The sequence below is a fragment of the Odocoileus virginianus genome, chromosome 3 (genome assembly GCF_023699985.2).
Source record: "Odocoileus virginianus isolate 20LAN1187 ecotype Illinois chromosome 3, Ovbor_1.2, whole genome shotgun sequence".
Lineage (NCBI taxonomy): Eukaryota > Metazoa > Chordata > Mammalia > Artiodactyla > Cervidae > Odocoileus > Odocoileus virginianus.
Window position 1 is genome coordinate 37,127,332 of NC_069676.1, and position 15,540 is coordinate 37,142,871.

General features: G+C 42.1%; 1 long non-coding RNA gene and 3 other non-coding genes across 4 annotated transcripts; 1 reads left to right on the top strand and 3 right to left on the bottom strand.

Annotated features, from left to right (window-relative positions):
- The first annotated feature begins 7,735 nt into the window (after nucleotides 1-7,735).
- On the top strand, nucleotides 7,736-9,996 carry LOC139034371 (uncharacterized). The gene is made up of 2 exons (XR_011486825.1): nucleotides 7,736-8,318; nucleotides 9,686-9,996. It is a non-coding gene; the product is annotated as an uncharacterized lncRNA (long non-coding RNA).
- Nucleotides 9,307-9,379, bottom strand: TRNAV-AAC (transfer RNA valine (anticodon AAC)). The gene has a single exon. It is a non-coding gene; the product is annotated as a tRNA-Val (tRNA).
- Nucleotides 9,997-13,358: 3,362 nt separating the features above from the next.
- Nucleotides 13,359-13,431, bottom strand: TRNAK-CUU (transfer RNA lysine (anticodon CUU)). Its single transcript has one exon. It is a non-coding gene; the product is annotated as a tRNA-Lys (tRNA).
- A 373-nt stretch (nucleotides 13,432-13,804) lies between these two features.
- Nucleotides 13,805-13,877, bottom strand: TRNAV-CAC (transfer RNA valine (anticodon CAC)). The gene has a single exon. It is a non-coding gene; the product is annotated as a tRNA-Val (tRNA).
- Nucleotides 13,878-15,540: the final 1,663 nt, after the last annotated feature.

Genomic DNA, 15,540 nt, shown 5'->3' on the forward strand with positions numbered 1-15,540 from the left:
GAGGAATTCAGATAGGAAAAGAAGAAGTAAAACTCTCACTCTTTGCAGACGACATGATCCTCTACATAGAAAACCCTAAAGACTCTACCAGAAAATTACTAGAGCTAATCAATGAATACAGTAATGTTGCAGGATATAAAATTAACAGACAGAAATCTCTTGCATTCCTATACACTAACAATGAGAAAACAGAAAGAGAAATTAAGGAAACAATACCATTCACCATTGCAACAAAAAGAATAACATACTTAGGAGTATATCTACCTAAAGAAATGAAAGACCTATATATAGAAAACTATAAAACCCTGATGAAAGAAATCAAAGAGGACACAAATAGATGGAGAAATGTACTGTGTTCATAGATTGGAAGAATCAATGTTGTGAAAATGACTATACTACCCAAAGCAATCTATAGATTAAATGCAATCCCTATCAAGCTACCAATGGTATTTTTCACAGAATTAGAACAAATAATTTCACAATTTGTATGGAAATACAAAAAACCTCAAATAGCCAAAGCAATCTTGAGAAAGAAGAATGGAACTGGAGGAATCAACCTGCCTGACTTCAGGCTCTACTACAAAGCCACAGTCATCAAGACAGTATGGTACTGGCACAAAGACAGAAATATAGATCAATGGAACAAAATAGAAAGCCTAGAGATAAATCCACGAACCTATGGTCACCTTATCTTCGACAAAGGAGGCAAGGATATACAATGGAAAAAAGACAACCTCTTTAACAAGTGGTGCTGGGCAAACTGGTCAACCACTTGTAAAAGAATGAAACTAGAACACTTTCTAACACCATACACAAAAATAAACTCAAAATGGATTAAAGATCTAAATGTAAGAACAGAAACTATAAAACTCCTAGAGGAGAACATAGGCAAAACACTCTCTGACATAAATCACAGCAGGATCCTCTATGACCCACCTCCCAGAATATTGGAAATAAAAGCAAAAATAAACAAATGGGACCTAATTAAACTTAAAAACTTTGCACAACAAAGGAAACTATATGCAAGGTGAAAGGACAGCCTTCAGAATGGGAGAAAATAATAGCAAATGAAGCAACAGACAAAGGATTAATCTCAAAAATATCAAGCAACTCCTCCAGGTCAATTCCAGAAAAATAAATGACCCCCCCAAAAAAAATGGGCCAAAGAACTAAATAGACATTTCTCCAAAGAAGACATACAGATGGCTAACAAACACATGAAAAGATGCTCAACATCACTCATTATCAGAGAAATGCAAATCAAAACCATAATGAGGTACCATTACACACCAGTCAGAGAGGCTGCTATCCAAAAGTCTACAAGCAATAAATGCTGGAGAGGGTGTGGAGAAAAGGGAAGCCTCTTACCCACCGCACATTTGGTGGGAATGCAAACTAGTACAGCCACTATGGAGAACAGTGTGGAGATTCCTTAAAAACTAGGAATAGAACTGCCATATAACCCAGCAATCCCACTTCTGGGCATACACGCCGAGGAAACCAGATCTGAAAGAGACACGTGCACCCCAATGTTCATCACAGCACTGTTTATAATAGCCAGGACATGGAAGCAACCTAGATCCCCATCAGCAGATGAATGGATAAGGAAGCTATGGTACATATACACTATGGAATATTACTCAGCCATTAAAAAGAATGCATTTGAATCAGTTCTGATGAGATGGATGAAACTGGAGCCCATTATACAGAGTGAAGTAAGCCAGAAAGATAAAGACCAATACAGTATACTAACACATATATATGGAATTTAAAAAGATGGTGATGATAATCCTATATGCAAAACAGAAAAAGAGACACAGACGTACAGAACAGACTTTGGGACTCTGTGGGAGAAGGCGAGGGTGGGATGTTCTGAGAGAATAGCATTGAAACAAGTATACTATCAAGGATGAAACAGATCACCAGTCCAGGTTGGATACACAAGACAAGTGCTCAGGGCTGATGCACCGGGAAGATCCAGAGGGATGAGATGGAGAGGGAGGCGAGAGGGGGGATCGGGATGGGGAACACATGTAAATCCACAGCTGATTCATGTCAATGTATGGCAAAAACCACTACAATATTGTAAAGTAATTAGCCTCCAACTAATTAAAATAAATGGAAAAAATAAAACATAAAAAAGAGAAAAAAATAAATAAAAAAATAAAGAATAAACTTGCAAGTTGATGCTCATAGATCTAAAATAAATAAATAAATAAATTTTACTGTTAGTTTTGCTTCACCCTTAAAAAAAAAAAGATTCTTCCAAGTTGTAGCGTGCTCCAAATTTCTTCCTTTCAAGACTAAATAACAGGGGGTTCCCTTGTGGCTCAGACGATAAAGAATCTGACTGCTTTGTGGGAGACCTGGGTTTGATCCCTGGGGTCCCAAAGAATCAGACATGACTGAGCGACTAACACTTTCATTTTTCGATATTCCATTTTATCTATATACCATATTTTGTTTATCCATTTATCTCTCAATAAACACTTCAGCTCAGTTCAGTCGCTCAGTCCTGTCCAACTCTTTGTGACCCCATGGACTGCAGCATGCCAAGCTTCCCTGTCCATCACCAACTCTCCAAGCTTGCTCAAACTCATGTCCATCAAGTCCGTGATGCCATTCAACGATCTCATCCTCTGTCGTCCCCGTCTCCTCCTGCCTTCAACCTTTCCCAGAATCAGGGTCTTTTCAAATGAGTCAGTTCTTTGAATCAGGTGGCCAAAGTATTGCAGTTTCAGCTTCAGCATCAGTCCACTTAGATTCCTTTTATCTTTCAGCAATTCAGTGACTAATGCTGCTATGAACATGGGTTTACTTTTACCTGTTCTGTTCAAGTTCCTACTTTCATTTCTTCTGCACATATATCTATAAGTGGATTTGCTGATCATAAGGTATTTCTATATTTATTTTTTAATCATCATACCATTTTCCACAGAGGCTGCACCACAGAATGAGTTTTTAAAAACATCTTTTGAGTAGGTAATATACTGTACTGTTCAAAAAGTGAGACATCTATAAAAATATTCAGTGAAAAGAATCCAACTTATATTCTCCCTTCTTAGGTAACAAGTTTGTATTCATGTACATATTCTTTCAGAATTTTTTTTAATGCAAAGATATTTTTATTTTCCTCTATTTTACATAAAGATATAATTACAGCTCTTTTATATTTTGATTTTCTTTCTATCTCAAGACATAGAAACTTTCCTCAGTCTTTTTTGCAGCTGTCTAATATCCCACTGTAGATGAATCTTAGTTCATTCAGCAGATCACCTGCTGATGGATATTTATAGTTTCCAATCTCTTACAATTTCAAGTGATGGTTTAACAAGCATGTAGTGTAGTCATTTTGCACTTTTGAACTTACATCTGTAAGGCAAATTACCAGAAGTAAGATTCCTGGGTCAAGTAAGATTCATTATATATGAAGCTGTAATTTTACAGAAATAGACAAATCAGCAGGCAATGTCTCCTATAGGGTATCATTACTTCGCACCAGTTGTAAATGAGACTGATTGTTTCTCCACTGCCTTGGTGGCATCAAGCTGCTTATTGCCAGGGCCCCTCATGGTCTGTCTTATAAGATAATAACCAATGCAGGGCCTACAGGATACTACCTACAGAGAGAGGGACCTTCCTTTTGCCTCTCATAAGAGCATACTTGGACAAAAGATTTTGAAGATCACATTGTCACTCTAACCCAACTGTATAGGATAACACTATTTTTTCTCTTTTCAAACCTGTTTTTGTGGGAGCCATCATGTTTTCTTCACTTGCAAAGCCATGACATCATTGGAAGGCCTGTTTAGTTATTTTTTACATGGCAAATTTTCTCCCTTGGGCAGGAAGACTCCAATCAGATATAAGAAATTAAATTTGTATGTGATTTTCTATAAGGTCTTGGTGTTATGTAGGGAATATATAAATTATTAGATCATGCATGTAGATTGTGAAGTGATCTCTATGATGATATATAATTTATATGTAAATACTGATCAACCATCTACTTGAATATTTTTATTTAAAAATCTCATTTGAAACAGAAAATTATCTCCAGGTTTAATATATTCATGGCTAGCAGGTAAAGAACCTGCTTACAATGCAGGAGACACAGGAGATGCAGTTTTGATCCCTGTGACAGGAAAATCCTCTAGAGGAGGAAAGGGCAACCCACTCCAGTGTTCTTGCCTGGGAAATCCCATAGACAGAGGAGCCTGGTGGGCTACAGTCCATGGGATTGCAAAGAGTCGGACACAACTGAGCATGAATAAGTAGACAGATATTCTGACCAGTCTAAAAATATTCCAGTATCAAAAATAAAAATACTCCAGCATCTTTAACAGTTACTGGTTTCCCTTTCTTAAACTTGAGAAAATCATTCTTCTGTGGTTTCTGTAGCATCAGTAGAGATGGTTCGATCATCATCAAATGCTCACCTCATTATTTCAATGCTATTTATATCACGTTGGTTTAAGGGTGCAAGTCCCCCTAGAAAAAGGCATGTCTCAGTCACATCATGGGGAATGTGAATTTGGGGCAAGGAGGAAGACAAAATGTCAACTGCTGCTGCTGCTGCTGCTGCTGCTGCTGCTAAGTTGCTTCAGTCGTGTCTGACTCTGTGCAACCCCATAGACGTCAGCCCACCAGGCTCCCCCGTCCCTGGGATTCTCCAGGCAAGAACACTGGAGTGGGTTGCCATTTCCTTCTCCAATGCATGAAAGTGAAAAGTGAAAGTGTGTCACTAGTCGTGTCTGACTCTTAGCGACCCCATGGACTGCAGCCTACCAGGCTCTTCCATCCATGGGATTTTCCAGGCAAGAGCAAGCTAATTCTGGAGGACTCCCTGCCAAAGGAATAGTGGCCAAAAAAGATGACCCAGAATGACCTGCTCCTCTAGTCTGTGTCAGGACCAATGGGATTAATATCACTGCCTATTTTGGGAAATCCTTTCTGCTGTCATTTGAGATGTTCAGTGTCTAAGGGCAGTGGAAGGCTTTTGAAAAGGGAAAGGAATATATACTTCTTTTGTGATTAATATTCAATGTATTATAGTTACAAATGTTAAAGTCTAGCTTTTCTCAAGGTTTTAAATTCAATTTAAAAACATTGTTGTTTTTATTAAAAAGCTAGAAAATTTTGAAACAACCGGAACATTCCCTTTCATTGGTTCTTGTGTGAATTAAAGCCACCAAAAGGCATCATCCTGAACATCTAAGCCACTGATGATATTCTCTAAAACATTTTAAATGATAATTACAGACTTTATCTGAACCTTCAATTCATGATGAGGTGACAGAGGCACTGGTGAGGTCACACAGCTAGGACCTAAAGCTGATGTTTATTGTTTATTTGAAATTTTCTGAATGAACCTCTGTGTTCATTCATCTTAAAAAGTCCACATTGTGTTAAAAATTCCTACTGTGTTCTTCATTTGCCTGGGAGTCCTCAAACACATAAAATCCTGTGTCCTGCACTCATTTTTCTACTCATATGCAAACAAAACCAGCAAATGGTGTGGATGTAGTCATCAGAATGCAGAGCCTTGGGGGTATAGCTGTGGCTCCTTAACCTCCAAGGCTGGTTAAGGAGGTCTTAGTTTTCCCCCCATCCTTAAATCCACCAAATTTATGCCTACGTCAGGGCCTTTGAGCCTTCTGCCCCCTCTCCCAAAGTCCTTTTCTCCAAGATATTTGTAAGGTGGCTCTTTCTTACCTTTCTGACTCAGCTCGTTGTCACCTCTTGTGATGTGTCTTTCCTGGCCTATCTCTCTAATACTGTCCTCTGCCTACCACTCTGTCAGATAACCCTCATTAATTTTCTCACAGTCTGTATCACTCTCTAAGATTATTTTTCTATCTGCTTATTTGTTTGTTGTTTTAATTGTCTATTAGAAGGTAAACATCAGGAGGGCAAGGACCTGGCCTATCTTTTCCATTGCAGTGTAAATGAATGAAGGAATGAATGAATGAAGTTTCCCTTTAACAGTGGCACACCATGGGTTTGTTGCAAGAGTGCAAAGAATCAATGTATGCCCAGCATCTAGAACAGTTTTTAGTCCATGGTAAGGATTCAATTCACAAGATTTGTAGCTATTAATATTATTTCCTAACCCTGAAGTTTTATACAGTAACAGAACAACCAGAGGGAAAGGGAGATGATCAATAGAGTGACTATAGAAGGATATATCATCAGATCTATGAGGCATATAAGGAAATGAGCCAGTGGGGTGGGAACTGGTGAGTGTAGAGATAAAACAGAAGTGGTGGAAGAGAGAAAAGTGTTGAAGCTGAGTGATGAGTACTTGGGACTTCTTAATACCATTCTGTCTACTTTAAATTTCCTAATAAAAGTTTAAAAAAATAAAAGCAAAAAGTAACACAATTACTTTTTAGTGAGAGATTTAGGTAAATAATTTTGTAGACTATTGATGCTGAGTTTATTTGATTGAGGTTTATTAAAAAAAAAAAAAAAGGTAAAGATCCAGCAAAGCTACAATTAAACAGAGCTCTCAGTGTATGTTTACATCCTTTAAATAATTTCCCTAGGGAACCTCAGAAGTGGGGGAGCCAATCTTTGGTCCCATGCATTGTGTCCTGGCACCCATATTTGACTCTTTTATTTTTTACTAAAAAAAAAAAAAATCAACCTTGCTGAACTTGATTCTTTCAAGAATTCTTCCAAGTGAGGTCCAAAATTCCTCTTTATCTAGGGAAAATTAAAGATAGGCCTGAAGTGTGAGTTTCTACCAGGAAACAAGTGTGCTTTCAAATTGTCAGGGCAGTGCTAAAAGGATAAAGGGGCCAATTTTAAAGGGGCTTCTACTGACAAGCAGCAACAATTTAAGCATCAAAAAGAGGGTAATTTTGGCATTAATTGAAACAAGATGAAACTAATAAAGCTCTCAAGCCCTATTGACAAGTAAGCATTAAATGTAACCCCCCAAAAATATGACCCACATGAGACAACTTCCTGTGGAGCTTATTGCCCAACTCAGCTGCCTCTTTGGTGTTAACTGTGTTGTAGTGGATTTGTTTACTGTCTCCCTAAGGAAGTCAGAGGAGAACTCTAATGTTAGCTGAGGCAGGGACCAAAATCCATCTGGTGGAGAGTGACAGGATGGAGAGATGATCCTGGCCTCCCAGAGTCTTGGGTGGGCTTGGAGGGGGTACAGCAAGAGACACTCTGACAGTCCAGAGCCTGGGATGCAGGGACTATACTGATTTATCTCAAATCAGTCAGTAAAATGTGAGGGGGGTGGGGAGGGGAGAAATTGGGTGAGCAGGGGAAACTCTGGGAGAATTCTTCCAAGTGGGGTCCAAAATTCTTCACTCTTCTAGGGCTCTAAGTTGTAGAGCTGGGCCCTAGCCTTTTTGGTCGGGTTTACATATGTAAACCAAGCTAAGGCATATGAGTAAGTATTAAAAAAAAAAAAAGCACAGATAAAGAGATGGGCATGATATTGATTTTGTGTCTGTGAAGTTATGTGAATGCAGGTAACCTAACAAGCTTTGCCATCACGAGGCTAGTTTTGATTATGCTTTGTCTGCATTTAAGATGTGAAAGTGCTTTCACTGCCAGGGCCTGGGATTTGATTCCTGGCCCGGCAACTAAAATCTCTCAAGCTGCGCAGCATCGCACCCGAAACTTCCACCCCGCCCCGCCTCCGCACAACCCCCACCCCCACCCCCAACGCCAAAAAAAAAAAAAAAAAAAAAACCTGTGAAACTTTATTTTAAAAGAATTTGATTCAGCGCTTAGATATTTTATCTACTTGACTTTCAAGCTTGACAGAAGTCCGAGGGAAAGAAGTAGCTGCTTCTCGCTCGTGTAGATTGTTGTACCGTCAGGTGTATGAAAGTGTAACCCCGCTTTCCATGCATAGAAGCAGAATACACTTCAGACGTCCACACCGTGTGCCTGTCTGCAGACATCTTTCCGGCAGGGAACTCTGGCCTGGGGACGCCAAGAACCGCTGGTCTGCTTCTCTGAAGCCTTCGCTGACGTTTTGCCCTTGACCTCTGGAGCCCGTTTCCTAACACACCCTTCGAAACGCATAGGCACGGAGAAGATGCGCAGCAAATGAGGACGGGTGAAGAAGGCGGCTGACCGAGACGCCTGTGGAGAGGCTGATGTTCTTTTTACTGTTTTATTCTGCCTCTGAAGACGGATGCGTAGGTGCAGGCCCGGAGTGAAACCAGTCAGGAGAGAAAAACTCAGACTCGCTCACGGAGGTGTCCCGTAAGGTGAAGGTTGTCGCGCTAATAATCGTCAGCGCTGAGCGGGAACAATCATCAGCAGATCTCTGGCAGAACCAGGTACCTTCCCGGCTATGCTAACTTGAATTTCTCTCGGTGCCCTGTTTCATTCCGCATTCTCCGTCCTTTAGCTCCGTCTACTATTTCCTCTACCCCACATTTAGTCACCTTATGTGACGTGTCTGTGACTCAGTGGCCTCACCTGCAGGAGAGGGAGACACCAACAACAGGACCAGACAGTCAACGTGATTGTGATAGATGGTGAGGTTATTACTGCTATCTTTCCCAGCCTGACTTCCACTATATGATTCCTGTGGAAAGCTCGGCGGAGTACATTCTGAAAAAAAGGACACGGGAAGCTTCTCTGGGAAACTGACAAAACTTTATTTCTACAGCGAGTCGTTTTGTGCATGGGAGCAAGGAAAAAGCTTACAAAAATCAAGGTTACACAGATGGAGCTTGAGCACGTACAAAGTTGATAACAGCAAGTTTACAAAGTTAATGAGACACATAGACTCTATTTTCTCAGGATCAAGAGACAATCTGCTCTCCTCAAGGCCAGCCTGTTATTCTCAGCACTATTCTCATGCAGTCCTAAAGCCATATATGCAGGAAATGTTTCTCAGGGCAAAACATCGAGACATGCCTGGAGGCTCTGGCCCTTCGCCAGATCCTTGTGAGGACCTTCTCCTCAAGGCAGTCACGTAGTTTCCCTCAACAATTCCAACGCACTCCTTCTTGTACTTTTTACTGTTTCATTTGTCTTTGAGTGGCATTCCTGCCTTCCGATCTAGGATTTTAAGTTCTGTGAAGGATGGCTGATAGACCACCTTCTCTTGCGCGACAGAGCACCTCTTGAGCTACAGACCTAGAGATCCGGAATACACTCGCTTGAAGTGAACTGGTAATAGATTGGAAAAGAGAGCGGTAAGGATAAAACTGTAATAGCTAAGCATATTTTTCCGTACATACATTCCAAGGACAGATGACAACTTGACAAATTAACTAGAAGAAAACTTTTAGCTGGGGAAAAGAGGAATGCCTTCTTTGTTTCCGCCCGGTTTCGAACCGGGGACCTTTCGCGTGTTAGGCGAACGTGATAACCACTACACTACGGAAACACCTGAAGTTCACCCCTTCCAAATTCCTAATAGACTGTTGTCATTGTCATCGCCCAGGCACTCCCCCCGCACGCCCCCGCGCCTCACCTGCTGGGTCAGAGCCCTTGGAACAATTCTACTCCGGGACTTCGGTCCCCCGGTGGCCCCAGGTAGCACTGTTTGTCAAACTCGTGGAACACAATCGGTTGGTAGGTGGCGAAATCAGTCAAGTTCAGCAATTAAAAAACAAAAGCGTGAATGAAAGCCGCGGGCCTCACGGAAGGGAAGGTAAAACGTGGATAACCCTTTTCATTATCTGTCTTCTAGGGAGACGGCTGATGCTGATGCTGGGAAAGATTGAGGGCAAGAGGAGAAGGGGACGACGGAGGATGAGATGGTTGGATGGCATCACCGACTCAATGGACATGAGTTTGGGTAAACTCCGGGAGTTGGTGATGGACAGGGAGGCCTGGCGTGCTGCGGTTCCTGGGGTCGCAAAGAGTCGGACACGACTGAGCTACTGAAATGAACTGAACTGAGGGGGACTGCTGCCGGGTTTAAATTTTCACATAATTTGTGCTCTATTGATAGTTACGCTCTAAAGGATTCAAATACAAATTACATGAGATTTGAATATATTTTCGTCAAAATATACGTTAAATACGAACAAGAAACAATGAAATTAATTTTACATATGCTTTCAAAATAACTATTTCTTAGAAATAATATAAAATTATTAAGAATAAAGGGGAGATTGAAACATATCAAATTTTAAGTCTATGTTATTTAAATAAAGCTGAAATTTTTATTAAATTTTGAAAATGTAGTGAAATCTCTTAAGTACCTTATAAAAGTAAAAATCAGCAATCCAAGCATTTGATGCCCAGAATTGGGATGAAATTTAATGTATATTATATGTAGCTTACACATATGCAAATTTAAGAGCAGTATGGATAGTTTAAAATACTGCAAAGTGCTTTTCTGCCACCAGTGCTGGTTCCCAAAGATCAAGGTAACCAGGAATTGTAAAAGAGGCTGAATCGCACTGAGTAGGGATTCTTAATGTGTCTGTGACAGGGAAGCCCCTCTCCCTCAGAGCACAGGGCAGGAGACTCTCTTGTCAGAGTCTAGTTCAAGGTGAGCAAGGAGACTGTAAGTGGCCGACTTCATGAATGCGTTACAATTTTCCCTTCCTAAACCATAATTTGATTCTACCCATTTATCCTTCCTTTTTTGCATCTCCACTCCCTTGGCTTCAATGGAAGTTTTGCTGCTGGGTTTCCTCCTAATCAGACTCCTCCATGTACTTGAGGCCATCTCCCTGAGGGTCAGATCTCAGCTTACACTTGACCCACTCTCCTTCCCTGAATCTGTGACTCCACCTGTGACCACTCTCTCCAAGCTTCAGAGCCTCCTGCCTTGGACATGTCCTTTTAGACATCTCCCAACTTGTCCAAGACTGAACTGACTAAACCTCTCTCCCCTCCCCTACCAGCCCCAGTCTTCAGTATCTGATCTTGATTATTAACTCATATAAAGCAGAAATCCAGGAGACCCCTTTCCTGCCCTGAGTACAATCCAGCTTTTTTGCCGCTTCTCCGGCTGGCTGCTGCCTTGACCCTGGCGCAGGCCCCTTCCTGTCTGGACTGTGGTTGTGTCCTTCCAGCCCCTCTCTCTCCCTGAGAAAGTCTCACTTCCCTCACACCTCCAACTCTTCATTCCTGAAAGAATCCAAAACGTATATCAGAGTCTTTCTGCCTCTTCAGCCTTTAAAGTGCAAAGATCCTACCAAACATTAGCCTGATGTCTGAACTGTTGAACGCCAAGAGCTACATAGGTCACTTACTAGCAGAGGGATTCCAAACAAGACCTGGCCTGAGGGGCTTCTGTAGAATGGGTGGAGAGGAGAGAAAGGCAGAAATTGTAGCAAAAACCTGGGGAGGGTGTGCCCTCAGGCTTGTTGGGAGACAGGGAAGAGAAACCTGTACATTTTGACTTCCTCTTAATGAAAAAGTCAGAATCTTTTAGGAATATTTTCCAGTCCCAGTAAAGGTGGTTGAAAAAAAAAAAGAAAGAAAGCCCTCTAGCAACTTTGCAGACGAGTTTGCAAGCCTTTTGCAAAACAAAATGCCAAAGTCCAAACTATTTCAATGCTGGCTTGTTTATACCCGTCGATTCCAAGAAAAGATGATAATAACAGTAACTCCCTAGGGATGTGAGAGTTACGACTGTACTAGGAACTTTACCTGTTTTACCAGCTCTGCCCAATTCCTGTCTGCACTGTCTTCAGAGGGTGTCATGCTAAACTCTCCCTATCTCTTCCTTTCCATACACTTCTGAGACTGAAGGTGATAACTATCCTTCACTTAGCAAGTTTAATAAACCAGCTTTATATAATCAGCCAACTTCTGTTGTGGTCTGGTATGTATGTAAGGAGACTTCTACGCTGGAAAATAGAAAATGAGATGAATTTACAGGACCGAGGAACAATAAATGGAAAAGAATGAATTCAAGTGAAGTTAAGGAAGAAGCTGGTGACAAGACCTGCTGAAGATGTTCATGTTAGGGTCTTTTTAAAAAAGGGTATTTTAGCTGGAGAGGATGTGAAGAAAAGGGAACACTCTTACACTGTTGGTGGGAACATAAACTAGTACAGCCACTATGGAGAACAGTGTAGAGATGCCTTAAAAAACTGGAAACAGAACTGCCATATGACCCAGCAATCCCACTCCTGGGCATACACACTGAGGAAATCAGAATTGAAAGAGACAAGTGTACCCCAATGTTCATCAAAGCACTGTTTACAATAGCTAGAACACGGAAGCAACCTAGATGTCCATCGGCAGACGAATCAGGACGTTGTGGTATATATACACAATGGAATATTACTCAGCTATTAAAAAGAATGTATTTGAGTCAGTTCTAACGAGGTGGGTGAAACTGGAGCCTATTATATGGAGTGAGGTTAAGTCAGAAGAAAAACACGAATACAGTATATTAACTGTATATATGTATATGTTAATGTACATATATATGTATATGTTAATATATATATTAACATATATATGGAATTTAGAAAGATGGTAACGACAACCCTATGTGCAAGACAGCAAAGGAGACACAGATATAAAGAACAGACTTTAGCACTCTGTGGGAGAAGCCAAGGGTGGGATGATTTGAGAGACTACCATTGAAACATGTATATTACCATATGTGAAACAGATGACCAGTCCAGGTTTGATGCATGAAACAGGGCACTAAAAGACATTGCACTGGAACCACCCAGAGGGATGGGATGGGGAGGGATGTGGGAGGGGTGAGCAGGACCACGGGACACATGTTCACTGGTGACTGATTCATGTCAATGTATGGCAAAAACTACAATATTTTAAAGTAATTAGCCTCCAATTAAAATAAAGAAAACAAAAAAAAATAATTTTTTAAAGATCTGTAAAGACCTGTTGTAAGCATATCCTCCAACACTGACCAAGTGCCTTTTCCCAGAATAATGTGTTTGATAGGTCATCTGTCTTAGAAATCTATAAATAAAATGTATCATGATTTTAAGATTAAAAGGGGGGGGGGGCATTTTAACATTCCTTTATGTGTGGAGGGAATGTGGAGACTAGGATGTGCAGGGCAACATTTCACAAAAGATCGACTCAGTATAGAGCTTAAAGAGAATATATTGAACGTGAGGGCTTTAGACTTCGAAATAGGGCCGCGGCTTTAAGAGAGCGGAATACTAACCTCAAAATTACCTGGTAAAGTGGTCGCTAAAGAGGGGAGCCTGGGCTCATACCGCAGTTTCTGGAGGAGGGTCTCTCGTAAACAAGGAATTTGTCGCCCTGTATTCAACCCTTAGAGCTTGGTGCACTTCATCTGTTCTGTAGCCCAGCTACTGGCGATCATCAGCGGGAAGATGGATTCCAGAAGGGTCTCGGTTTGCTGCCCTTAGATTGAGATCTCTTTTATTGTCTCATTTTCCAAAAGCAACCATCGCCCAACGTGGGGCTCGAACCCACGACCCTGAGATTAAGAGTCTCATGCTCTACCGACTGAGCTAGCCGGGCTACAGGTATAGGCACACTTTCTGTCCCAGGAGACCAAAATCCACAAGTAAGGATGCAGATCACCACTAAATAACTGCAAAAGTACTATGGAGCTCCTACTGTGCGCCTGGCGAAGGGATCTGAAATCTACACCCCCCTCGACGTGGGACAGCTGGCCATGCAGGCTTCCGAGGGGAAGAGCAAGATTAGTTGACGTACCAGAACCGAATTTCCATTGGAGCACTTAGGTAGAGTATTGCCTGCTACAGTGCCGCTTCACTGCCTGTCTCCGAGGAGCAGAAATACACGTAAACACACACACGCGTTTTTGATGTGATGGTTTTCACTCTCTAGGACACGAGAGAGGTAGTGACTAGAATTGAAAATTAAAACATGTTTCCGCCCGGTTTCGAACCGGGGACCTTTCGCGTGTGAGGCGAACGTGATAACCACTACACTACGGAAACGCCCACAAACAGTGTCTCGCTGATTACTCCCTTAATCTACACATGGTCCCTACTGGTCGGGATGAAACAGGACAAGATTCCAAAGGGACATGGGGCTCCCTTTAGCGGCCGTCTGAACCACGTTCAGGTCTTGTGGTCCCATCTATCTGCCACAGCAGCGCTTGCAGCTCCTGGCACGACCTAGTACATAGTTTATGCACGAAGATTCGTAGTTTTGGCGCGTTCCGACCACCACTTTATAAAGCACATGTACTTTTGGAGTTTCCACAAGAGGCGTGAAGCGCCTCGAGATCAGGGTCAATTCTGCGTGCCCAGTTCTGTCATCGCGCGCGCCCGACACTCACTAGGGAGTCCCGTAACTTTCCCCGCTGTTTTTTTTAAACTTTTAATTAAGCAAGCTTATGTTTTCTAAAAACATCAAGTATTATTTCTATCGCACAAATAATCCATTTGGCAGAGATGCTCCGGGTACCACAGCAGCATCTTTACTGATACCGTTCTACATCCTAGCTAGGTTTCTCTTAAGTAAAACCCAACACCGCAAACCCAGTTTGAGCCCGTGCTCTTAGACTGCGACTCCACGAAGACGGACCTCGAAGTATTCTGGGCGTGGAGCACCCGTGGTTCACAGTTCAGAAAGAGTTGAAAGAATCAATAGCACTTGGGTGGTGGGAAACAAAATTATTGTTTTTTTCTTTAAGGCAATACATTGACTTGGCTCAAGTTCAAAAGATACAGAACGACATTTACAGAAAAGTGTTCCAGATAAACTAGTATTCATCCAGAGGTAGACAACAAAGATGATAATGACAGCTAAACCTTGTATCTCACTTACAATGTGCTAGGCAAAGTTATAACAGTTCTGCACGACAGTAATTTCACTAAACCCTCTGAGATAGGAACTACCTTTATGAATTAGCACAGGACTATAAAGCTGTTACATACATTTAACATCCTACCCCCCTCCCTTCTTTACAGTTATACTCTACACATTGTTTAGCACCTTGTTTTTTTAATTTCATTTGTACATTTTGGGGAGGATTCCCTTTTTTACATCTGAAGTGTTCCACTGTGTGAATGTGCATTTCATAATTTGCTACGGTTCCTTTACTGATGGCAGTTAAGAAAGTTCATCTAAACGAAGCGGCAGTGACCGACGGCACACAAAGTGTGTGGAAATGCCAACTACAGCGGGGAGGATGGGAACGGTCTCCGGTCCCACCTCCACCGCACTTCTACAGACCCCGCCCCCTAGTCAGTCTCCAACGGACTCTCGGAGTCTTCAAACAACAAAGTCCTTCGCCTAGATGGGCCGGAAGTACTTCAGGGTTCTCACCGACACCCGCCCTCCCTATTTCCGGCATCGGCCGTGGGGAGTGCCTGCTGCAGTTCTCCGTGTCCGGTCGGTAGGATGGCGCCGGGCCGATACGGTCATAGCATCGAGAGTAAACGGGCGCCAAGTCCTTCCAAGGTTCCCCGAAGTTTATCCCCAGTGGCGGGCGATGGGGGAGGCCGGGCTTTCAGTTTCGTCTGCGTTCCCCACTCCTTCGCATTACAGAGTCGTACGCTTACGTCCTTCTAGGCCTCCCTCCCTGTTACTGAGTGCTTGCTAGAGCGTCGCCTCACCGTTTCCTGTCATCTGGGGGCCCGGGGCGGGGAAGCG